The sequence below is a fragment of the Sphaeramia orbicularis genome, chromosome 22, assembly GCF_902148855.1.
Source record: "Sphaeramia orbicularis chromosome 22, fSphaOr1.1, whole genome shotgun sequence".
Lineage (NCBI taxonomy): Eukaryota > Metazoa > Chordata > Actinopteri > Kurtiformes > Apogonidae > Sphaeramia > Sphaeramia orbicularis.
The window spans coordinates 39,352,396-39,377,276 of record NC_043978.1 but is presented as its reverse complement, the minus strand read 5'-3'; the positions used below and the strand labels follow the sequence as shown (position 1 = coordinate 39,377,276).

General features: G+C 38.4%; 1 long non-coding RNA gene across 1 annotated transcript; it reads left to right on the top strand.

Annotated features, from left to right (window-relative positions):
* The first annotated feature begins 4,220 nt into the window (after window positions 1-4,220).
* On the top strand, window positions 4,221-19,354 carry LOC115413962 (uncharacterized). Its single transcript, XR_003934527.1, has 3 exons — window positions 4,221-4,359; window positions 13,637-13,642; window positions 19,344-19,354. It is a non-coding gene; the product is annotated as an uncharacterized LOC115413962 (long non-coding RNA).
* The last annotated feature ends 5,527 nt before the right edge of the window (window positions 19,355-24,881 follow it).

The following is a 24,881-nucleotide window of genomic DNA, read 5'->3' as shown; positions in this document are numbered from 1 at the left end:
GGGTGACAACTTCTCCCATTCTTCTTTAATAGTATCTTCCAGACTTTCTCGTAATAGTTTTGCTCATAGTCATTCTTTTCTTTCCATTATAAACGGTCTTTATGGACACTCCAACTATTTTTGAGATCTCCTTTGGTGTGACGAGTGCATTCGGCAAATCACACACTCTTTGACGTTTGCTTTCCTGATTACTCATATGGGCAAAAGTTTCTGAAAAGGTATGGATAATAGTGTTAGGTATGATTATGACATCAATATATGTTTGGTTTCAAAACAATTGACGCAGTGCCTGCTGAGAAAAAACAACTAAATGTTAATTGTAAATTTTGCTTCCCCACCCTGTAGGTCAGAGTGTGGGAACAGTGGTTTGGTTCTTGAAATGGTTCATAGATGGAGAAAACAGGACTGGGGAACTTTATTGATGTGTGATTGGTAGGGATGCAAATTATCGATTAATTCATTAATCGTTAGTTGGTTGCCCTTGTCGATCGATTAACGATAAATTGATAAGCAGCGATTTTCCTGAGAACCTGAATTTCTTTTTCAATATGGTCTATTATAAAAGCTAAATATTGATTATGCACTCCATGAAAAAACATGTCATATTCCTTAATGACTGATTTATTGAACCATTGGATACAGTCTGTGTTTCCTGTGGAATTCATCTGTTGATGTGGCGGTGTGTAATTGGGGGGGGGGGGGTGCACGTGCGCAGTACGGCAGAGGGATTTGTGTGTGTTGGTTGGTAACCGCACGCGTGTTCGTGCGTCACTTTCTGTCCTACTTCCAATACTATGGGGGTACGTGCAGTACGTGCACGTAAAACATGACAAATTCATGGGGCCCAGCATTTGTGGGGGGCCCATAGAGCAGTGGAGGGGGTCCAGTGGATACAGGCTAGAAGTTGTAAAAATTTTGTGTAAGATCCGCTGTATAAGAGAGGAACAGAAATCAGGAGTCGGGAGTTGGACGTTGAAAGCATGTTAGGTTTCAGTTTCATTTTCACGCTAGCGTTCCAACAGATCGATAAGATACTGAATTTTATGAAAGGGTCCACAACATTTACCTTTCAAGGGGCCCACGACTGGTAGTGGCGCCCCTGACTACATCTATATTATAAAAGCTAAGTGGCCTCTGTGTGCATGTGTGTGTGTGTCTGGGGATTCACACAAAATCCGGAAAGAGCTGACTGCTGTAGTTTGGCATACTTGTGTATTTTTGGTCAAGGAACAGACTAGCGATAACAGCAAGTTGGCAGGACCAATATTTTGGGAGATATTAGTAATTTTGGAATACAATAGTCTTACAATCATGTTACTATACCCAGAACACAGTACAGCATGCACAAATACATAACAGCATAGAAACTACCACATCTAGAACCCGTGGATCCCCACAAGTCAACGCATTAGTTAAATATAACATGTTTCTCTGAGAGGTTTTCCAATCGGTTACTAAAAGCACAACAATAGACATAATTCTGCACAAACAGCTGCTTCCTTGGTGAATACATGGCAGTATTAACAGTCCTCCCAGCAGGTAAACACAGCCGTGCATTTGCTAAAAGCCAAATTCGCATACAAAAACCTCCATGTACACGCCTACACAGACAGCTCATTGTTGATCATGCTGTATTAAACTATACAGAGTGGATGTAAACACGCACGTATACACTTACACAGCCCCCACTTGATTCACTGAGATGAGAACATTTCCATGCATAATGAGGCTTGGTCACATCTGAATAATTGATGGGACAAAATGGATTTGGGAATCCATTGTAATTTCTCCTCTGAGCAAAATAACCACCTTCCCAAAACAAGACACTGTTGAAAAATTTATACCATAGAGAGTGGCTGGGGTTGGAGAGGGAATATGTGTGAGTAAATGAGAGTCATCATAGTTTAGTGTTAATTAAATCAATATTCACGCTCACCTGAAGCAGCCTCGTGTTGCCCTTCATGCTTCCTGACTTCCTTTGTTTCTTACAGCCCCACTGTTCCAAACCTACGCCTCCCCTCTTTCTTATTATTCCTCTTCTCTTCTTCTGCCTTTCATCATCCTCTTCCTCCCTTTTTTCCTATCTGTGATCCTGTTTTACTCTCTGTAGTGCAGTTTCAATACAGCTAATGAATTCTGCAATTACAGAGTCGCTGAGCCCATCCAGGTACCTACAGGGTGCAGCTAATACTGTGTCGTGGGATTTTAACACTCATATTGGTATTTTACTGGCTGGTATTTAGTTTTAATATGACCATTTCCTTGTCTAATCTTACATACGATTATTACACAGCTCTTTACTAGAGCTTTACCTTGCATTTTCTAGCTGTGTGAGTTTTACAATCCAAGTTAAACCTGAAAACTTCAATGCAAGTCTTAAAAACTATTTCTTTTTAAACCCTGAATCATCTTCCTGGACCTGCTGCTGTGGTCCTGCTTCTCTCCTGTCTCCATCATTGTTACTCATCTACCCACGTAGTTACCCCGCCCCCCGAAGGGAAGGCAAGGGGTATTGTTTTTGGTTTAGTTTGTTTGTTAATTTCTTTGTTAACACTGTTGGTTGAATTCATACCAAATTGGGTTTACAGATTCCCAGTGAACCAGAATAGATGTGATTACATTTTGAGAAAAACAGGTCGAAGTTAACAATTTTTATGAATTTTTTAATTTTTTTTTTTCTCCCACTTACTTATAAAGGGCGAAATTTCAAATGTCTGTAAAAAACATCAATTTTGTTTCAATTTACTTCAAACTTGGCACATATATAGAGGCAATTGACATGCTGACTTCAGCACATGCACAGACATGATGACATCAGCTGGATTGATGCTAAAATAAGATACAATACATGTGAGGGGCGGGGTTTGTCATGCCGGGCACCACTTGTGATAGTGTTTATTATACAGTTACATGGGTGGTAGAGATTTCTATTTTTAGTACAAACAGCTACAGTAGTAGTATATCTACTGTTAGTACTTGTATTTGGAGTAGTAGTGTTAGCAGTTATGGGCATTTGTACAATTTATTGGTAGTTTTGCTAGTAACAGCAATTCTAGTTTTAAACAGTTGTAGTTCAGTTTGCTGTGCATTCATGTGTCTCTAAGAGGCTGGTCTAGACGAGCTCTAAATGTGAAGTGTTATGAGATGACTTTTATTATGATGTGGTGCTATATAGATAATATTTGATTGATTGATTGATTGATTGATTGACTGATCATTATTTATAACCTATCACCAATTATTTACATTATGTTTTTTTCATGACCTGGCTCACAGGAAGAACAAAAAAGACCACACAAGATTGTTTCCTCCGCCAAGGAGGTTATGTTTTTGCCAGGGTTTGTTTGTCTGTCTGTTTGTCTGTCCGTTAGTGTGCAACATAACTCAAAAAGTTATGGACAGATTTTGATGAAATTTTCAGGGTTTGTTGGAAATGGGATAAGGAAGAAATTATTAACTTTTGGGGGTGATCCAGAAGAAATCCTGGATTCTGGATCACTTTGAAATTTTCGTTAACATTGTGGTAAATGGGGCCAAAATTTTCGTTTCCCAATATCTCACTTAATTATTGACCAAAACTCATGAAATTTTACTCAGGAATTGACAATGGGGTCCTCTATCACATTTCAAAGGCTGATCTGGATCTGATCCAGATGGCGGATTTTATTTTAAAAAATAAATGTAGGATTTGTATCACCGATAATGTGGGGAATTTTTGCGCTTGGCAGAGGTCTGTGCTCTCCGAGTGCTTTTCTAGTTTAACATATAACCCAATTTCTTTAAGAAACTAAATTTGCCAGTCAGTTTGTCAGTTCATCAGTAGTCATTTTTTAAATTGACCTTCAAACTGCACAAATATAATTTGCACATAAAAATTTACCTAATAGAAAAATGTAAATTTCGCCAAAACTCGTTTTTCGCTGAAAAGTTTTTGCACTGGCAAGAGGTGGTTTTTTGGGTGTAGTGCAATTGGTATATCACACAAAACTGCAATGGAAAGACCTTTTTCTGCAACTAGAGTCACGTGAATTTAAAAAAAAAAAAAAAAAAAAAAAAAAATGGATGTTGACAAGCGAAGAAGAGTTTTAAAAGAAATGTGTGGACACACCAGGAAACCAGATCATTTTTTAATTTAGTACAGGATAGAGGGGTAAAATATAATATTAATGAATATATCTGTAAATCAACATGATATTTATGTTGGTTGCCATGTTTATGTAATGACTTCTCATGTCATCTCACGATAATAAATAAACACCTCATTGCATTTGTGATTTAATGGAAAAAACATTACACACTTCTGTTTTTTTGACATTTAGTAAATATTGGTAAAGTTTGGAACAAATGACCAATGGAAAAGTCACTACTGAGTGTACTGTGTGATTATGTGAACATGTATGAAAGTCCAAAAAGCCAAATTAACTAAGTTATCCAAGCCAACAATCCCAACAAGACTGAGTCTGCACCAGTGCAACCTGCTTTGTAAAACAGGTGTGGGCCAATCTCCCAGATAGGACCACTCCTCCAGATCTCACCAACAAGCAAAGACTTGGACTTGAGACAGGAGGCCACCACAGTTTTCATAAAAGTTTGCAGTAAATATTTTTTTTTTTTACAGATGTGGAAACTTAACAACGGTTATGGAAGAAGATTTTTTAAATACTGTTCATATAGTATTTGGATGTCAGCCAGATGTAAGCGTTTCATCTCGTAAATGTTTCCCTCCATATTTTGTAACCTGCTGTTGAGTTTGTTGACTGACAAGCTGCAGTCTTGTCAGTCAAGTGTTTGCTGGCCTGAAGCCATGAGCTTTTCCTCTTGTCAGTCAGGTACGCTCTGCTCATCCAACAGGCAACTGGCTGTGATTAGATGGCTTCTATCAAATTCATTTGAGTGTTACTGTGAAGATCTTAGTTCCTGCGTCCTGAAAAAACAGCAGCACAGAAACTAAATGAATGCCTGTCAACTGCCAAATGTGTGTACTTTTTTTCTCGGGAAGAGTTAATGTTAGATTGGCACCAGCCACACAACCAGGGAAAGAATTGCTGTTTGTAACAAACAACTGTCTGGCTCATTTACATCCACATACTTTTCTTTCCCTAAGCAATCCTAAAGCCGGCCTTATATCCTTACAAAACACATTTTTCCACTGTTCCACTGGCAGTAAAGATAAGTCTCACTGTGTATTCATGGTATATCTGCAGCTGTAAGACCAAAGAATTAATGTGTACATTACATTACTGTGTGATGAAAAAAGCCAAGAAATACATTTGCTTGTTTGAAAAGTAAGAGCAGGTACTTCTGCATTTTAGATAAAACTGTCCCATATATCTTTAGGATATGTATCTAATGCCTGCACATTGAGTGTAGAGATAACAAAATGGAACAATTAGCAAAAAAGTATGCCACCAATAACACAAATACAAGGCAAATGGGCAAAGCTGAGCTCAAAGTTCCAAAAAGTTTGTTTCGTTTGTTTAAATTTTCAGGGAAAAAAATGAATGGATAATAATAATAATCCCCTCAACCATCACAAAGATATTGCATGTGGTGCCCGTGCAAAAGGTGGGAATCATTGCAAACATCTATGCAAAGACATATAGCTACTGTAAACAGCAACAGTACAGAAAAAAAAAAAAAACAAACATTTAAATGGATGTGATTCATGGTTGTACTAAAGCTGGTTTCGCACTAAAAACTGCATAAATCAAACTATAATGTATACAACATAATGATGATGATGATGCATTGCAGAGATGCACCATTAACAAGAACAAATTTCAAACTTTTTTTCTGTGTGATGAGCCCATAGACAGTACATAAGGACTAATGGAAGAACCATGGCTTCACCCATTGGTTTCTGGACTGTCATTTTGGAGCCAGTAGTTTGTTATTCACCCATCGCCACTTTGGCTTTGTGAAACCAGAAGTGACTATTTATTTGGACAAAAATAGTGAAACTATGGGGGTCTAAGGGGTCAGAAATGAGCTAATGTTAAGCACTAGCTTACTGAGTCAGTAAAATGAAAGACTTCACCATGCATTGTGCAACAAAGTCATTTTACAGTCGTGTTAATAGAACTTTTGTTAACAATAACAGTGGAGCTGTCTGTCAAGAAAAAAAGAGCTTTATTAAGCTGTCATACTGACCCATTAATCAAAAAAACTTTCTATTCAACCCAAGATCTGATTACTAGAGGAAAAAAAAAATCACCACATCACTCAATAAAGGCTAAAAAATAATAATAAAATAAAAAGCATGAAAGTGGAATATGTCTTGGGAAAGAATATATTGACTAAGTATTTTTAGACGGAAGTTCAGTGTAAATCTACAGGGCTTTTTCAAGGCAACCCCAGGGGCTGTCAGTAGTATTACGACTTTTAAGATACTTCCACATTGGCTTCATTTTGGAACCGAGGTCCTTGTCTGTGGGTCTAGCATTACTTTGGCGGTATCTGTGGGTGTTTTTGGTACTCCACTCCCCCTGTTGTGGATAGCTAGAGGTCAATCATGAGTTTCAAACCTAGAAATAAGTACAAACAATTCAACATTTCTTATTTGCGCTCATCTTTTTCTGCGTTTTGTTTATCCAAGTCTGGCAGCAGCCCATCTAATGTTATAGGCACAACAAAAACAGTTGAGTGCCTGCAATATGGTGGGTAAGCAAAGTGGATCCATGCCAAATTGGGAATTTCATTTTCTATTTTGACAAAACCAATGTGCAAGGATGCAATGTTTCCATCATAGTTTGGAGACCATAACACCACAGTGATAGTCCTCTATCACTGCCAGTAACATCCCAGGTGGTACACAGCTTTTGCCAATAACTGTTAACCTGTGACGCCCATCACATGGGAATCACAGATTTCATTTTTGAGGCTGCAGATTTGAGCAGCTGACCCTTTCAATCACACACTCATTTCTGCTCAACTAGCCAAGCGCTTTGAATTATGTAGTAGAATGTGACAGAGGAAGACAAAGTGAGGTGCACAGAAAGTGACTGAGCTGGACCTTAAGACGCCGTACGACTCGATATGCCCGAGAACCAGGTTTAAATAAACATCAGACGTCAGAAGGTGAGAGCCGTGCAGAGTCATACATGGGGATATTCCTCACGGAGAAGTCATACATTATTCCTCTTGGCTTCTGGCATATCAAGCTGCACTGATTCATTCTTGATGTCCATGAAGAAATGTTCAGAGCAGAAAATATTCATCATATACCCACTGTAAATCTCAGCTCTCCTGCTCCCTTGCATCTCTGACTGCATGGTTCTGCTGGAGGATGTTAATGATAATCTCTCTTTTCATTTCTATTCTGGCTGCTCTGGAAGTGGTTGTATGGGGTGCAAAGCAATGAAAAGAAAAGCGTATAACTGATGGAAAGGAAATGTCAGCTTCTCTTTCTTTTTTCATTGTGAATGTGAAGGTAAGGGTTCTGAACATGGATGTTAATAATCACATGCGTTTCCAACTCTGGTTTAGCTTTAACACTGTGAGCCTCTTTTCCTTTTCTTTTTTCCTTCTTATCTACAATTGTGTAATTTCAATCTGAATGTGATGGTGGGGGGCTGAGGTTGAACTATTATTTCTACAAATGATTACAATTCACACAGATATTTCAGATTACTGTTAAATAAAAGCTACACTAATTAAGGCAGTGTTTTTCAACCTTGGGGTCGGGACCACACGTGGGGTCACCTGGAATTCAAATGGGGTCGCCTGAAATTTCCAGTTACTGATAAAAATAAAAAAAATTTACTATGAAAAAATATATGGTGAGTTGAGAGAGACAATCCCAATACATAAAAGACATGATAAACTGAAGCTGAAACTGAAGCACTGTGGTACTGTTTATCTTTCAAATGTTCATTACCTCCGCCAAGGAGGTTATGTTTTTGCCAGGGTTTGTTTGTTTGTTTGTCTGTTTGTTTGTCTGTCTGTTAGTGTGCAACATAACTCAAAAAGTTATGGACAGATTTAGATGAAATTTTCTGGGTTTGTTGGAAATGGGATGAGGAAGAAATGATTAAATTTTGGTGGTGATCTGGGGGGGGGGGGGGGCAGACCAGAAAATTTCATCAAAATCTGTCCATAACTTTTTGAGTTATGTTGTACACTAACGGACAGACAAACAGACAGACAGACAAACAAACCCTGGCAAAAACATAACCTCCTTGGCGTGGGGGGGCCCACGGGGGGGGGGGGGGGGGGGGGGGCACTGATCAGCCTTGGCGGAGGTCTGCGCTCTCCGAGTGCTTCTAGTTGTGGTTGGTTTCAGATGCTGCATATATAAAACAGTACTGCACTTTTAATGCTGATTTTATTGTCATTATGTCGTTTTGTTTGCTTGAAAATGAAGTGTACTAGCATTGTGTTGTACATGTTTTATTTTATTTTTGGATGAATGTTAAATCATATATAGTTATATTATAGTAGTTGTTATATATTAATTATACACTTGTACATGATTATTATACATACCTTTTATTAACAGCACACTAATACATATATTATTGTAATATAATAAGCCTTTTATAACCATGTACCTCCGAGTTGGAGCTGAGCAGCCTGCATGCTAGGAGCCGTATCAAGAGTTGTGTCACTAATACATGCATCACTTACGTTTAAAGGCATTAAAAGCTGTGAATACTACAGTCTTATTCGGTGTTTTCATACTTGTACGATGGTGACTGAATGAGCCATGCTACAAACGCATGATTCATGCATGAAGAGAGGTATGCGCAGAGGGGGGAAGGACGAATGGCAGTTGAGTTTGATAGACATATCACTGTTCAATCATTTCAATTGGGCACTTAAAATGATTAGATGGTGTTTTTTCAGTCCTGTCCATAACACAGGTGACTAATTTTTTTTATTTATTTTTGGGTTAGGGCATTTAATTAATTGGTGGTAATCGGGGTGTGAAGGAGATTTTAAGCAATATAGTAAAAAACGCTCCAGGAAAACATCTCGCACCCCACCGTTAAGGTAAAGAATAGTCATTCAAATAATGGTGTAATCTGCAAATGGATTGTTTCTACATGGGAAGTCACAGCAGTCTATCAGCCAGTTCTGCAGCTCCTACAGAGATTTTCCACTGTTTTGCTTACACGACCTACTTTACAGCTTTACATTTTTGGTATTGTCTGACACTCCAAATGTTCCTTTTTACTGGAAAAAAAACTTATATAAACCCACTGTATTCCACCCAACACCAAATGGTAGAAAAAGAAACAAAATGGCTAATGTCTAAAGTGCAGTATTTAGTAGTTGGTGAAGGAAAAAAACATGCAAAATGTAATGGTGAGAAAAAAAACATAAAATAAATGTTAATGCTGCCCACTGTCTGTCGAGTACTTACTTTCTATCAAGCTAACATTTATCAAGATGACTTTATGTTGTGTTTATTTTCTGCAAAAATGTAAATATATTATAATTCACTTGTCCACAGTGATTCAGAAGTCAAGTTTCCATCTGAATTAATTTTTAAAAAATTGGCAAAAGAAAAGTGGAATTAATAAATGTTTCTGGTCACTGTTGTTATCCCAAAAAGACCAAACAGTTGGTAGTGATCTAATTTGGTGCAATAAAAAGCATAAAAATCATAAAACAATAAAAATGTGACTGATGACAATGGCTTAAAAATGCAATTTTAAAACTATTCATGCCCTATAAAAATGGACAGCAGAGACATGGACAAAGAGATGGAGAATAACAAGCACTAATGGCTTCCAACATGATCACACTGAGGACTCTGTGGTCCATAATAATGGACAGAACAACAAAACTTTTCATCTGCTGCTGAAGGAATACACATCTCTAGTCATCCTGATTCCAAATCTGAAATCCAGATATCTCCAGCATGTTGTGATTTGGAGTTCTTCTTGTACTAGCACCATTCATTGTGTATTCGCAATCTGTATGTGTTTCTAATAGTTCAGATTTACCTACAGATGAGAACATCAATTCCAATGAAGAACACACTTAAGTATCAGATTCATCAGTGTACCAAAGTTGAGTCATAGTATGCCTACACGGTAAGTACTACCATGTTTTTATTGTTAAATCTTTATAAAAAAGAAAGAGGTAGTTCAATGTAGTGTTTTAAATGTTCGGTACATGGTGAGGATAATGTGTGTTCCACTGTGAATGGCAATGCTAACCACCTAGCTAGTAAGCTGCATGATGTGGTTACCCCATAATGTTATATACTCATGTGAATTCACTGTATTTGGGAGTTTGTGTATTTGTTTTATTATGAAATAGTATTACCAAATGTATTTATGTTAACTCTTTCCCCGCCATTGACGAGATATTCCGTCAATTGCTTCCCAACGCTTCCCCGCCAATGACGAGATTTTCCGTCAATCCGTGTTTTCACTGTTATACTGTAGTTGGAGGTGTTGTGGATCATGTGAATTACTTTCCTTAGTCCAAAAACAAACAATTAAGCAGCTTTTTCGGAAAAATGACGGGCCGGGTTTAACGTTTTTGCACTGGAGTCTCCGTATCCCATGGCAACGCATCCAGCGGCAGTCACTGAATGAGGAAATGAAGACTGCAGGAACCGCGCGCAGTTTCAAAAGCCTTAAAGATGATTATGGAGACAGAGTCTGACAATTCAATATATGATGGAGCTACAGAAGAACCATTTAGAGACAGGAACGGAGAAACAGAAGGTGAGGGAGACGAAGACGGAACACGGGAAACACGGAGCGGCTCAGGTCCGACACGGAGGTGCGGGTGGGGGGGGGGGGGGCACAGAGCAACACGGAGAAAATGACAGGCAGGAGGAAGAGAAAAGAGACATTTGTAGAGGACATTCAAGGAGAAGACAGACATACAGACATGGGACAAGACAAAGGACAGCTAGTCTGCATCTGTTAGAGTGAGTTCAGATTCAGACTGAGGACACAGAACATATTCAGCTGTAGAATGTCAGCAGGACACATGGAAGACACTGTTGGATTTGGCTTTTGTATGAAATAAATAAATACATATATTCATACAGAGATAAATAACTAGATGTCCATATAATTATTTACAGATCAAACACAGCAGCTGGTCCAACAGGAGGACCTGGTGCAGCCAAAGGCCAGAAATCTACAGTATTTAGTGCATTTGTTTCTTTTTTTCTTGAAAATGAGGAATATTGAGGTGTTTATATCCAAAAGCTAAACTACTATGTGTTAGACTTATAACTGATGTATGTAAATGTGCAAAGTTTAGAAGGAACCTGGTGCTTTACAAGATGTTCGGTCTAAAGTTTGGTGTGGATTCCCCTAACATTTTGTGGAATGATGGGATATCTTAGAGCTGTTTGTTACTATTATTGCTGTTATTATTATTTTATTTTGTGATTTTGAAGACAGTGTTACTGTTGGTGAATAAGAAAGAGTCAAAAATGTAAATAGGAAATCAGTTTTCTCTTGAAAATCAATATCTTTGAAAAAAATGCAATTTTCTCAGCTTTTTGCTCAAAATTCAGTTTTTTTCCTGAAAATGACCAATATTCAAATGTTTATATCTCACGAACGAATAAAGATAGAATAAAATAGTTTTTTGTGTTTAAAAGTTGAAGTTCTGTTCTTTCTTTTGATGTATTCAGTGTTCACATACTCCTAACACAACATTTTCAGTGAGCCTCCAAAGATTAGTGAAAATGACCAAAACGGCTGGCGCTGGCTACCAACTCACTGGAAAATGCTCTGGCGGGGAAAGAGTTAAATATCTTTATTTGTCTTGAGGTCTGTGTGATAATTTACCATAGTGACTGATGGTCATTTCACTGCCAAATGAATGTGCATCATCATCTTTAGTTGTACATTTGATTTATATTTCTTATTGTGCTTGTGTTCCAGAACTTATATCCCAAACTCAACTCAAAATAGCAGTGCCGGGCACAACCCCGCCCCTCACGCATATTGTAGCTTATTTTAGCATCAATCCAGCTGATGTCATCATGTCTATGTGTGTGCTGATGTCAGCATATTAACTGCCTCTATATATGTGCCAAGTGTGAAGTAAAATGTAGCAAAATTTATGTTTTTATAAACATGTGAAATTTTGCCCATTTTAAGTAAATGGGGAAAAAAAGAATTTAAAAAATCATAAAAAAAATTTTAACTTTGACCTACTCTTCCCAAAATGTACTGACATCTACTCTGGGTCACTGGCAATCTATAACCCCAATTTGGTATGAATTTAACTAACAGTTTTGCTGGTACAGACGTGAAATTTTGCGCATTATACATAAACAGGGAAAAAAAGGATTTTGAAAATTCATTTAAAAAATGTGAACTTTGCCAGGGTGAAATAAGCGTACAATAGATCTTGCACTTTTTTTTTGCAATTCGTTCCTTACAATTAGTTTGGCTCAAAAAAGATTTTTCTTGTGTTTGTGGGTGGTTTCTTGTTGTAGGAGCGAACAGTAATTGCCCATCGTGTTTGGGTTGAAGCACCCTCAGTACCTGTTTCCACTTCAGAAATATCTTGACAAAATCATTCATCATTCACCATTGGGTGGGAGATTTAAAAAAAAATGAAGGTGCAAGTGGAGGAAAATAATTTTGAGCAACAATTTGCCACCCATCTGTTCATATGCTTTCACATGTCCACAACTAATTGATCATTATGTGGGGTTCTTAATTCTAGGGAGGTGAGATTTGAGGGGAATACAGGGTCACCAGTGTGTTCTCCAAAACCAATTTCAGCTTTCATTATTTCTATCACTTTAGACTGAACCAAAATCTTTCTTTCATGTACTGAAAGCCATCAGAATTTGGATCACTTATATAATTCATAGAACTAAAACACTGGTGTGATATACTGTTAATGGCTAATATAACCACTTGTTATTCTGATAAACATTACACTGATAAATCTCAAATAGAGGAAAACCTGACAACAAACCCTGATAAATGACAGCACTCACCATTTCTGATCAGCTGTAGCTTCTAAGTTAGAGAAGGATTTATTTAGCATCAGGTTGTTTGCCATTTCCCATCACATTTTGTTTAGATCAACGTCTGCACCTCAGCCGAGCATAAAGATTGTTTCGTAATATTTCAACCTTTTAATTACATTCATTGTCCACTGAAAATGCTTCCAAAATTATTTAGGGAAATTCAATTAGTGCTTGACTTTGATACATGTCATCCGTCTAGATATCTGAGTGCCAATAATTAGATTAAATGGCTGATTTCCTCCCTGACATCTTTTTGGCTACATTTCTTCTCTGATATTTAAAGTCACAGTATTTTCATTGTGTTGGCATATGACTGGTGGTTCAGCATTGTTTATAGAATAAAGTGTATTTATCACAACTTTTTTTGTGTAAAATACTTCTTATTACATCTGGAAACAGGGCCAATGATCATCACAAATCAAAACTAAAACCAAAACTCTCATAAGCTTTGCAGCCAAATAATGTCACATAGATATTTACCACTAAAACATATATAATAGTAAAGTTTTGACACAAACATTAACATATGAGCACATAGGCCAAGCTGAATAAAGGCTTTCAGCGTTGTGGATCTCTCTGGTCTGTATCTGGCCGTCTACTCAGTCTTCTCTCCCAGGTGGACTCATGGTTCTTTAAATATTCATGGTCAGTGGGAAAGGCCTAAAGGTGACTGTGTGCCATGCTTGGACAAGTCAGCCATTGGACCAAAACATGGCAACCATACATATACATCAGGGGGAGAATTATAAATATGGAACTACAGACTTTTGCAGTTTGAGATTCTCCTCAGTGTTCTCTATTAGGATGCTCACAGCCACATCAAAACAAAAAGACAAGGGGAATGCCAAAAAGTTACCCAAATATGTTGTTTACCTGTGCACACAACCCACCACAACAGTCTAAAGGAAATATGACACAAAATATTATAAATGAATGTTGGTTTTAGGTTTTCATAATGCCAAAGCAAACTGCATGTTGCTTTAGGCACAAAAACAACTTGCTTAGGGAAACAGTCAGGTCCATATGTATTTAGACAGGCACACCCATTTGAAGAAAAATAATAATAATAATGGATTAGATTTCTATAGCGCTTTTCAAGGCACCCAAAGCACTTTACATTACTGATCCATTTGCTCTCACATGGTGGTGGTAAACTACACTTGTAGCCACAGCCGGCTACAACAGGCTGACAGAAGCGTGGCTGCCAATTCATGCCAAACGGCCCCTCCGACCACCACCGAACATTCACACGCATTCTTACACCAGTGTGAGTGACACTGGAAGCAAGGTGGGTGAAGTGCCCAAGGACACAACAACACATGACTGGGACAGTGTGGGATTTGAACCGCCAACCCTTCGGTTATTGGATGACCCGGCTCTACCTTCTGAGCTATTATGGTCAGAATGTAATAAGAAATCTAGAGGTAAAACACTTCAAACCAATTATAATTACTAAAATAAGATAATAGACTCTGAATCGAGTGTAGATGGTGACTTATACAAAACAACCCTGAGGATAAATAAAGTATCAATAAAATATATCTTTTCTTATCTAAAGATGATATGAAAACATTTTTTGGAATGATATTCATCACAATACAAAATTATGTTATGGCATTTGTCGTTATCATTTTGTCATCCATATAGTGCATACCTCCATACCTGAGTTACTCAGCCTCAATTATCCATTCTGAAAATCACTCAAATGTGATCAGACCATTGGCTGTGTTACATTAATCATTGAACAAGTTCAAGAGTGAATCCCTTAGGAAATTGGTGTGCTTCGTCTCAATTAGAGTACAGACATCACTGAAGATTGAATTCATCCAATTGTTTGCCTTTTACTGCACAGTGGGCTTGTGCTTCCAACACACAACTGAAAAACAATAAAAAACAAGTGTTAATAATCCAGTCTGGGGCTTTTGTTTGGAAATACTTCCATTTATTATATACGTTCAACCTTTTACTACATGAAAAACAAAGGGAGGATATTTAAAAAATGTGCAAACTGAAGAGTTAACCTGCTCATTAAACCCCACTAGAAGAAATTCACAACGAAAATTGTAGTTTAAGAAATGTTTATAGTGACTGGAATCCAGAATCCATCACTTCATATGCAGACAGAGTGAATAAACATAACTCCTGCTGAAATTTTAATGTGACTAATATTTTACTATAAAAATGAATTAAAATGCTCATCAAGGTTTTACTGTGATGTTGAAAATAAAACAAACCTGTTTTTCTGAAAGTGATGCTGTACTTTTAAAGAAATAAAGCATAAATTAAAATAAAAGTGTAATTTAATTATGCTTGTATCTGCTTTTTGGGAAAATTAATTCTGCCTCAGTGTGCTTTTAAATAATTAAGTAATTTCTCCTTCTGTGTGTATTTACTGAGGGTATTGCATTTTACAAAGCTGCAACAGTGCAACAGAATGCATCAACTGTGTGATCTCTGCTCTATAACCTTCAGAGATGAAGACGGAGAATATCTGGGAAGAAAAAGAGGAGCTGGAGGCAGGAATGATTAAGTGCTTTGAACTTTAACTGATGACAAGCCGGTCATGTGTGCTTAGCATATGTATAACCCATCCATTCTGCTAATAAGCCATCTTTGCTGCTCTCTTTCTCTTGCTCTCCCTGGTCTGTTTGTGTGTGGTTCTGAGGAAGAAAAATGCTGTGTGAATCATCAAAAAAAAGTACCTGTCCCTGATGCACGATAGTCAATCACCAACTGACTGAAGGTCAGTAGCAGATGATGCTCGGCCTGGATTCAAGCCCTCTCCCTCATCTATTGACCCTCTGTCCTATACTATCACCTATTACATGTATGGTACAACCAGGGATTCGCCGTATTCCTCTGGATCAATACAAACAGTCGTCCCTGATGTTGACTTCTCCTCTTCCTCTGCAGCCATTATATGCTCTATTTTTTCATTGACTGGACCGAATTATTCACCAACAGTAGGGGTGTAACAATACAAAAAATGGCGAAGTAAAATTCAAAGACGCACAAAATAAAAATCAAAGTTAAAAAAAAAAAAAAAAGTTTCAACAACACACAGGGGCAACGCGTACTGAAACTGATGATTTGTGACCCTCTCGCCTACTGTAGCAGCGCTCTCACTTCACGTGAAAATGGAGGAAGATGAGGAAGCATTGGACGCTCCTTCATCACATAAATCGGTGGTGTGGTTTCCCAGCTAAGAGACAAGACGACGATGAGAACATTATGGATCGAACAAAAACTGTCAGCAAACGATGTCGGTACAGTACACCTTACACTACTGAGAGCACTGGGTGCTTCTATGAAACATGGGGGCTAAAAATTCAAACAGATGTAGACTAATGTTATGAAGCAAGTTTGGAAGCACGTCGGGTCTATTTTAAAAATAAATACTGAGACCGAAGAGAAACTATTTTTCAGATAAAAACACATTTTTATATTATTCTACATTATATTTAATTTTAAAAATCTGCATGTAACACGGTCAAAAGGAAACGAAAATTACATGATACTATTTTTTTGAATATTGTTATTCTGTCACAGGTACATTTTGGGAATTGAACTAACTTTGCAAGGCAGAGTGTTTCACAGAAATGAAAGCTGTTGCAAAATCATTCGCGGTGGGCATGTTCCGTATGTAATGCAAGTGGACATGATGGGTTACACACAAAACCTGGAATGAGACTAAGATTCATGAAAAACCTGTATGTCTGGATTAGAAAAACTACTAGGATCATCAAATTTAACACAGTGTCTTTATTTATTGCGCTGTGTAAGACCATTTCAAGCCATGTGGTCCAGATCAAATGCACTGACACCTCAGTAGTTTCTCCTGTCCCAATTTTGGTTCTATTTTTGGCCCTAATATTTTATTGAAATTAATTAATTTTGGGATGGCTCAGAGCAAGAGTATCATTTTTTTTGCATTTATCTGAGGTCATCATTAGCTACATCCTGGGGGGAAATATGTCTCAATTTCTCTTTTATAATTGGGTCTAAAAAGCTGGCAAAGTGCCAGGTACCAAAATGCACCCGGTTTCATTGAAGCACCCCACTACTGGCATGACGGATCATTTGCAACAGCACCACAAGGGAAGCTACTTCCACTACCTACTAAAACAAAAGTTTTCATGACACTGTCATTTATGTTTAAGAAATAATAAAAAAGAACCAGTGAGATTGGTAAAACAAAATTTCTTTTCATTCATTCTTTATAAAATGTGAGCAAAACACACCCACACAGTCACACTGTCCAACTTTTGCAGTCAAATTGTTTTTCATCAAATTTGTTATCGTCATCGGGCGACTTTCTGTAATCTTCGTTTCGTATCGTGAGTATTTTAGATCGTGAGCCCTGTATCATATTTTGCATGTTTTCGTGAGTTGACTGTTTCGTTACACCCCTAACCAACAGCCATAGCATCATAGTGAAATCACTGTAAAGCTTCTTTCTTTCTATACACTACAAATATAACTAAATGGTAATAATACAAATATAACACTCTTATCTATGGTCACAAGCTGTGAGTAATGTCCAAAAGAGCAAGACTGTGGATAGAAGGTGCAGAAATAAGTTTCTGTTGGAAGGCTCAGCTTTTCCTTAGCATAGGGTAAGAGGTTCTACATCTGAGAGGAGTTCAAAGTAGAGCAGGAGCCAGGTGAGGTGCTTCAGGCATCTGGGCAGGATACCTCCTAAATGCCTCCTTGGTGAGGTATTTTGGGCACGTCTGACCAAGAGGAGACCCTGGAGCAGACCTCGGACGTGCTGGAGGGATTATATCTATGAGCTGTCTTGGGAACGCCTCGGTGTTCCCCTGTAGGAGCTAGAGGAGGAAAGGGGATGGATGGGACTCTGTTGGACACAAATGGACGGGTACAACACCCTTTGTCCTCTAACCCTGTCTTCAGGTGAAGACTCAGATGATGATGTTGAGTAATTTGCACAAACTGGAGAAACACTGGAGCTAAATGATATGTTTGTTTTTGTAACATTTACAACCAAATGTCTTATATTGTCTTATATTATATATAATGTCTAATGGCTCATACTACGATCTTTTCTTCACCAGATGGTTTTATATCTGACCTTCACCAAACCTTCAGTCACAGTCTTAAATGCAACAGACATATCTGCTTGTTATGTCTGACGTCATGGTGTTGTAAAACGCATTTCCTGGTCCAAACATTCAACAACGGTGATGCCTGTAAGTTTGTTTACTCAACTTCTTACTTTGGTGACACATCGGTTAGGGTTCAGAAGAGGCAAAATCCATTTATTTAACTAAAACTGAGTGATTAGTGCAATTTTCCATTGTCAGTGTTTTACCCACAGCAGACTGGACTCACCAGGGCACATTTAGAAGATGTACACAGCAGAATTATTAGTGAGTAAAGGGCTGAAATATTATGAATATAGCATAGTATTAAATTAGTGTGATTTTGTTTGGTTGTTTTTTTTTTATGCTTTTTAGTGTCTAAAATGCTGTTAAAGCTACTGGTCCATTAACAGTGATGCACTGTCTCAGTGCTGTGGCCATCTCCTAAACAGGGCTGTGTTCACATAAATTTGTTTAATCTGTTTATCTTCCCCTGGACTGGACAAGACAGAGAAACGGCAGAAACTGAAACATTGAATGTGAAAATGTGACATACATCCTTAAAGCTGTGTTTTACATGAAGGAAATCTTTACAGATCTGGTTTCACACACCTCTTAGTTGGATATTATAGCAACATTAGCTTATTTTCATTCATTTTAGGATTGTAGCTTTACTTAGGGCATATTCACACCTGGAAAGTGCTTTGACCTTATTTGATTTGGCTCAAATGTGGACTTTCTTTTCGTTTGTGTCAGATCGCATTCTCATTACACTTTTTGCTAGTGGACCAACATTTGTAAACAGAAGTACACATGTGACAAACTGCACTGGCATTGGACAGAATAGTTGGGGGTGGGCTGAATCAGAGATGGCGTGTGTTGATGAAAACTGACATGGAGGTCCTACATGCAGTTATCATTTCGGAATTTATATTTGTATTAGCATATTCATATTTGTATTGTATTTGCACAAAAATTTACCAAAATAATATTAACTGTCAAGAACAGCTCATTCAAATCCAGTTTTGTAATATGAGCATCTGACCAAATGTCAATGACACATTCAGTCTCCTCATTGCTCCACGTCTGTCCTCGGCTCATGGCTGCTGCTGTTAGCTCTGGCTAACTGTGCTGCTCCGCTACTTCAAGTGGCTACGGTGGCTCGTCAAGCACAAAAAGGTACATGGTTCCTTGGATTAGTTCAGCTTGAGGCCGGTTATATTCACTCCAGAAGTGAACCGGCCTCGGTCCGCTTGTTTGATTTGAATCAGAGTTTGCATGTTTGTATTCACATCTAAAAAAAAAAGTCTGGACTCTCTAGGGAAACAAACTCTGGTCTGTTTTAAACAGATCAAACGAAGTAGGTGTGGATACACCCTCAGCTTCATTCATTTCCTCACTTGCTCTTCACTGTCACACAGAAAGTATGACAACTGAATAGACTGCAGTATACTGAAAAGAGTAATGACGTAATAAGCCTACTATGCTAATGGTTTTTATGTTTAACATAAGCTGTGACATTTTTATATTTGCAAATTGCATGTTTATATGTTGTTTTGGGAATGACTGGTAATCTATTTATTCTGTTGTTTAGGTATGGGAACGTGTTGAAATTGAAATAAGGAAAAGGCATGTTCCTCTATTGTTAACAAATGCCTTACATATTGTATAGGACAAAGGGAAGCAGTCTACATTTTGCAAATTGTGTCACAGCATCATTTGCATCATTATCCCCTCTGTCTCCCACACAGTCAGCAATGCATACAACTACTGTACGTCCAATTAGTGTCAGTGGCTGCTTTGGTCTGACTTCGGTAACACAGGCTTTTGATGCTGCAGTCATATTGGTCCCACTGAGGAAGACAAATCTAATAATTTACAAACCGTATCTGAAATTGATTGCCACCACTTTCACTGCAATTCACTTGACATACTGTGCAATCTAATCTTAAGAAGATACTTTCATTGTTATTATTTTTTAATAAGTGCTCGCTAATAGCAAACAAAGAGAATTAACAGGCAGTTATGATGTGTTACTGTGGCTGGGAGATCTTAGAAAGTCTGTGTCGTAATGTTTTGTCATTTCTCTCCCTTGTCTGTGTTTGCAGAAGACAACTTCAGGGAAAACAACAGAAAATGACGCATCTAAAGCTCACAGAAATTCAGAGTTGGGTTAGAAATAGACAGAACAGGATGACAACTGTACCTGTCAGCTCACCTTAGCATTTGTCTTTTTGCAAACTCCCTCTGGCTCTTTCTTCTAGGCTTCGTTTCCACACTGCAGCCATACCATGGCTTCTAATCCAGGATATACCTCCTGGAGAAAAGACAAAAGACTGATGGTAAACAAAGGCTGCTGTAACATCGATAACAGGAACGCACTGTTCTCGACTTTCAGAGGCCAAATCTCTTTACACTCATAAGTACGAGTCTGCATTTGCTTTCATATAACATGTGGATATGGTCTGGTGCTTAATTAAGACACTAAAATGATTAATATTAATAAGGCACTGTTAATATTAAGTCAAGTGTCTCTTAACTCACCTTTTTCATACAAATCCACATTTTTTCCCACTATGTCAGTTGCTTATTTACCAAACTATTTTATATTTATGTAAACTTGTACAAGCTATTATCCTTGACACGAATTTGTGAGTTGCCATGAAATAAACATATGACTGGTGCTTAATAAATTAAACTGAGTTGAATTACTTTAAAGAGGTCATATTTTGCTAAACTCACTTTTATTAGTCTTTGGTACATTTATTTGTGTATTAGGGGACCTGAATAGTTCAAAAAGTTTGAATTTGAACCCTCCAGGTACTGCAAAGCTATCTATACATTCATTCTGGCCAAAATCAAGTGGATTTCTACAACCCGTTTTAACTCCTGCTTAAAGGTGGAGTCTGAGATGTTTTTCTGGAGCATTTGTTACTATATTCCTTAAAATCCCCTTTGCACCCCAATTACAACTAATTAATTAAATGCTCTAACACAAAAATTAAAAAAAAATAAAAATCAGTCACCTGTGGAACGGGCAGGACTGAAAAAACACCATCCAATCATTTTGAGCACCCACTCGAAATGATTCAACGGTGATATGTCTATCAAACTCAACTGCCATTTGTCCTTTCCCCCTCTGCGCATACCCCTCTTCAAGCATGAATCGCGCATTCCCAGAGGAAGCGCTTGTACTGGAAGCAAAGCCAGAACCTGGCTATATTAGTTATATTTGGATGGAAAGCTCACCGGCAAACTGTTTTGTCACCAACATAAATCTCTAGGAAATGTAACATTAGTCACATAGGTCTGAACTGGAGCTGTTCTGGAACAGTGGGGGTGTTAGAGGAAACTGAATGAGCTATGCATGGATACGTGAGCTGGATGATTAGCCGGGGCCGTAGTCGGTGTCGGAGGCTCAGCTGAGGCCGTAGCCTGCGACAGAGCCTCAGCCCGTGTAGGAGACGGAGCTGTGGCCGGGCCCGGTCCGGTCCGCATACGGAGTGGAGCCCAACCCGGGTCCAGAGCAGCAGCCGGTGAATTGTTGCTGTGCAGCGCTCGTGAACCCTCAGAGTCGGGAACCAGCATTATGCGTGCCACTACTCTGGAGGCGTGGCTTCGGAGGGACGTCTGAAGAAAGGGGTTTGGACTTTTGAATTGAGTATTTTCAAAATGTAGCTTGCTCGAACCGTTTTTCTAAGATCTCAGACCCCACCTTTAATTTGTTACGTCTATAACTAGTTACATCATGACATTTGCACATATAAGATCAAGACTTCCAACAAACATTTCTCCAAGTGAGACATAATTGTTTGTCAGCAGCAGTGGTTGTAGTCCATACTGAAAATATGTCCAAACTTCAAGATGATTACCTAACCCTAACCCTTCAGTTGTTGGTTGAACAGAACAGAGCAGCACAACCAACAACCTGGAAGGGGGTGGGGGGGGTGGGGGGGGCGTGAAGTGACTCATGTGCATTTAAAAGACCAGCGCTCAAAATTATCTTTCTGGTGTCATTACTCAGAAATAGGTTTGAAGATGAACCTGTGGAGTTGAATTAATGAAGAATTCAGACCCAAGCATAGCATTTACAGTTTATGTAGACCACAGGGAAATCTTTTAAAATGCATACTTCCATTTAAAAAAAAAGCAAAATATCACTCCTTTAAAATCCTGTAGCATCTATCTTTTGCTTTTAGTTTCCTGTATGAAGCACTTTATGCACAATTCACATTACATTTAGACAAGTGTACTTTTTATATATTCTCAGCTGCAAGAGTTTAGACTAACTCATGTTGCTCGTGAGTCATTTTTAACAAATGCAGGTAAATTTGAATTATGTTTTTAACACACCACCTTTGGAAGTACAGTACGCTGTTGGACCTGCAGATGTGTGTATGCCCTTGGGTACACATCGCCCTGCGTGAGAATCACAGATCTATTCTACATTATAAGCCAAAACAATACCCCTGGGTCATTAGCACTCATGCTGAAACTAAAATTAGAGGTTTTAAGAGCACCTTGGTCCTGCACCATATCCATCCAGAAATTATACTGTGGGGTCCTGAAAGTAACATCATGTATTCTGTCAGTGCGATGTAGTCAACGATGTACCTGTGATTCCTACGACGTCTTGAGGCACTTTGGTGGGCTGCCTCTTTTCTGTTGAGATCGTTCTCACTGTCTGGACACTGACAAAGCCTGAATGATGGATAAATGGAGCTCTATATCTGTCTGTCTACCTTTCTCTCTGGTTGTCCTATAGGCCTTGACTGACAGAAGGCAGTTGATGGACTTGATAGAAGTAGACTGAGGAAAGGCTGCAGTGATTGATGGATAGAGCCAACACGGACAGGTCTCCAGGTTAATAGAATGATTGAAATCCAGAGGTTGAGACAAGAAAAGATGGGGATTGATGGCGAATGATCGATGGATGGGACTGACTGAGCAAAGCTCTGTAAACTTAAGAACAAATGCTGGTGAAGCTATGTGACAGCCACAACAGAATATCTCTTTCTCAATCAGATCTCTGCTAAAATGAACTGTTCACCTGTCTGTATCTGTCACCCATCAGACCTGTCTGTAACAGAAGGTCTGAAATAATTCAACTATTCTTAGATGAGCAAAAAACATGCTGCATAGGGGTATAATATACAAGATTCCTCTCAAATTACCTTGACAGTACAGCGTAAAAACTGTCAAAATGAGAGCCAAAAGTAGTTTATTGTTTGTGCTGTTTTTACTTTTCATCTGAAGTCTCTCTGGGTATGATTTCCAGCAAAATGTAAAGCACCAACTTGTCAAGAGAAGGAGTATTAACCAAAGCAGGAAGAGAACCAAACAAAGGTGGGTTCAGATGCTCTGATTTTCACACAGCTTCTAGTTACCACATCAGCTGCTGCAGCTCGAGTTAACAACAGTCCGGGAATAATAAAGATAACTACCTCAGTTACTCATTGTATTGTCAAGGGAGATCCACAGTTATACTTTCTTATGCTGTGCTTTGCTCCTTCTATCAAAATATCATGAATACATCTACATCAGTTGCAAAGATCCATTCTGCAGCACAGTTAAATGATGAGACTCGGGCAGGAGCAGATGAGAGTAGCACTCAATACATAATGAGAAATGATGTTAAATCCTGAAAATACTTCAGATCTCTTTCAAATTCAGACCACAGCGCACTTTGGGTACTCATCAACACTGACCACAATAATCTGCAAACAAGCACAGAACATTCCTGCAGAAATCCTGGCTGGAGGCTGAAGGTGAGAGCATCACTACACTGTGAGGCTGTGAGCTTTACAGCATATCTTAAAATCCGTACAGCAAGTCATTACATGGACTTGCTCTCTAATACCTAACCAATTTACTTCAACTTTACACTTGGCTCCAGTGAGGCCGGGCTCTTAACCGTCTCTGTCATTTCCAAAATGTGAGCAGGTGGTAGGTCATTTCGTTTTATGGAAACAGTCTGCCTTGCCATGTTATGGAATTAGAAGCAGAGCAGTTTCTATTTTTAAACTGAGAGGCAAAACCTATTTCCCCAATGTGTCCTATACCTGACCCATACATGCACCAGGCCACTGCCTCTTTCCCTGCATCGTGAACATTTATGTCTCAATGGGTTTGGAGGTGTGTTGTCATTCAGCCATTAATAGCTACAGTGTCTATCCTCTCTGGAAGGTCATTAAAATCGAGCATGTGTGTGTAGAGGGAGCGGAGTGAAAGAAGGGGTAAAAAAATAAATAAATAAATAAAAAATACACAATAACAACGGTGTTACCTGAATCATCAGCTGTGCTTAAATGGTGCGGTCTACATCTGCATAAAGCTCACAGAACAGCAGGATCTGAAAATAATGAGACCAGAACGGGACGTGAAGTTAGTTTCAATGTTGGGGAGCTGCATTCAATTAGAATATCAGATACTATGTGAAAACCATTACATGATGCAGATTTATTATTTTCAATGTCCATTATTATCATTGTTTATGCCCATTTGGAATACCACCCACCAAGCATTTATATGGTGGGGAAATATAAATAGCCATTTGACTGTACCTCCCTGCACTAGGAATGGAGTAGAAAGGATGGATTAAACTACAGTCAACATACACTACTGGTCAAGTTTTAGAACACCCCAGTTTTTCTAGTTTTGTATTGAAATTCAAGCAGTTCAAGTCCAATGAACAGCTTGAAATGGTACAAAGGTAAGCAGTGAACTGCCAGAGGTAAAAAAAAAAAAAAAAAAAAAAAAGAAAAAGAAAAAAGGTAAGGTTAAACAAAACTGAAAAATAATGTACATTT